This window comes from Limulus polyphemus, unplaced genomic scaffold (genome assembly GCF_000517525.1).
Source record: "Limulus polyphemus unplaced genomic scaffold, Limulus_polyphemus-2.1.2 Scaffold2182, whole genome shotgun sequence".
In the NCBI taxonomy this organism is placed as follows: domain Eukaryota; kingdom Metazoa; phylum Arthropoda; class Merostomata; order Xiphosura; family Limulidae; genus Limulus; species Limulus polyphemus.
In genome coordinates this window covers 28,354-30,518 of record NW_013667792.1, presented here as the reverse complement: position 1 = coordinate 30,518, position 2,165 = coordinate 28,354, and the positions used below count along the sequence as shown (strand labels likewise).

The window sequence follows — 2,165 nt, the reverse complement described above, 5'->3', positions numbered from 1 at the left end:
CACAATGGGCTATCTGTGCTCTGCCCACCACGGGTATCGAAACCCGGTTTCTAGCGTTGTAGGTCCGCAGACATACCGCTGTGCCACTGGGGAGCAAAAGGGGAACATTATCTATCTTTGTCCTTCATACAATTTTTGCTTCCCTAACTGGCACCCTCAGTTAATTTAATATATATTGTTGTCATTTTGCCATCTAATTTTGAAAGTATGCTAGGGTGTTTTTTCATAAAATATTAATTGCATCGAACAGTTGGCAGGCTGTCTTTGTCTCCAGATGTGATTAGCTGAATCAAGAACATGTTGCATGTGTGCTGTCGGAAGAGGCAAGGATGTCTCTTGGTGACACTGAAGACTTAGGTACCACTAGTAAAACAACCCACTGTACTTATCTCCAATTTCAAAGGAAATACCAGTCACATACTGTGTGATAAACTGTTGTTGTGAAGTATTAGATCCACAAGGAGCAGTCCTGGAATATTACATTTCATGACTAGAGCTTACTGTCATGACCAGGACTAAGTACTAGTGTTGAAGAGTCGATCTTGTGCATACGTCTGTTCAGGCTGGTAAATATCAATGGTTAAATAACGAAAGAGTTACTCAGAAAGTAAAGGGGAGGTTAGGTCGCAAGCAGTAATACACACACACTGTGATGCTAGCTTCTCCTGCTCAACTTTATCTCGTTTAATAAGAACGAAAATGATAGTGTAAGTCTTTCTTCTTCCTTCTGTTTGTTAGTAACAATTCATTTCACAATATGCAGAAACTACTTGCGATTCTCCAATGTTAGGCATGATTTATTAATCTTTTTAATATTCATATTCAAAAACTCAACAATACATTTGACCTCAGTCCCTATACCCTTTGTTGGATACTGACTTTGTGCCTTCTCTAGACAATTATGAAACCCATATCGTACGAGATAATTAACTGTCATAATAGAAACCTTACAAATAAATATTTCCCAAGTCCTACAACATTTCATTACATCACACATTTAATATAATGACATATCATAATGTTTTGGGCTGTTCCATCCTCTAAACTAAACCAAAACTATTAAATAAATAAATTCAAAAATCTTAAAACCAGCCCTTATCACTCATATAGTTATTAAGCTTACTTTTAAGCTCACTTAAATTTACTGCCTCCACAACATTTGAAGACAACCCATTCCAAAGGTCAACCACCCTGTTATTTAAACTGTCTTAGCTGAAGATAACTCCTACCCTACCCAAATGTATGTTTGTGTCCCCTAGTCCTAGTATTCTCACTGAAATATATGAAAAAAGATGATGCATCAACACTATCAATTCCCTTTATAATCTTAGACACTTCAATCAGATCCCCCTCTAACTCTTTTTTTTTCTTAAGAAAAAACAATTTAATGTGCTTCCTAGGGCAAGAAGCCAGTGAACACAATACTCCAAATGTAGCCTAACCAGTGACCTCTACAATGAAATTATAGCCAACATTTCAGTAGATACAACTTAAAATTCTATTTGCTCTACCACTAGCAACAGCACACTGCTTGGGTGGCTTAAGAGACTGATTTACTATTACACTAAGATCCCTTTCCTTCATAACACTATTAAGGTTCTTCCCATCCAAATTATACTTATAATTAAAATTATGATAACCCACATACATTATCTTGTATTTATCATAATTAAAAGTCTTCTGCCATTTATTTGCCCAACTCACTAAATCAGCAGCATCCTCTTCACAGCTAGCAACACCCAAAATCTTAATATAATCTGCAAATTTAAGTAATTTACTGACCATCTCTTTATCTATATCACTGATGCAAATCAAAAAGAGCAAAGGTTCTAAGAATGAGCCATGAGGTGCCCCACTTGTGACATTAAACCATTTTCACTGAACTCCATTTATAACAATTTTCTGCTTTCTTCCATCCAGCCACCCTTCTATCCAATTAGCTAACTTATTCTCAACACCTATAGAGATAATTCTGTATAAACCTTTCATGTGACACCTTGTCAAGTGCTTTCCAAAAATCCAGAAACCTCATCTACATAAGCAGTAACCTTTTCAAAGAATGTCAAAGATTTGTAAGGCAAGAATTTTCCTTAGTGAACCCTTGTTGACTGTCCAATGAAATTCTAAACTTTGTTAAATGGCTTTGTAAAGCATCTTTTATTAAA

The 2,165-nt window shown here is 35.8% G+C and overlaps 1 long non-coding RNA gene across 1 annotated transcript in view; it reads right to left on the bottom strand.

The window, feature by feature from the left end:
- LOC111087460 overlaps positions 1-2,165 on the bottom strand; it is a 5,787-nt gene that overhangs the window by 398 nt on the left and 3,224 nt on the right. The gene's annotated exons all lie outside the window — the stretch shown is intronic.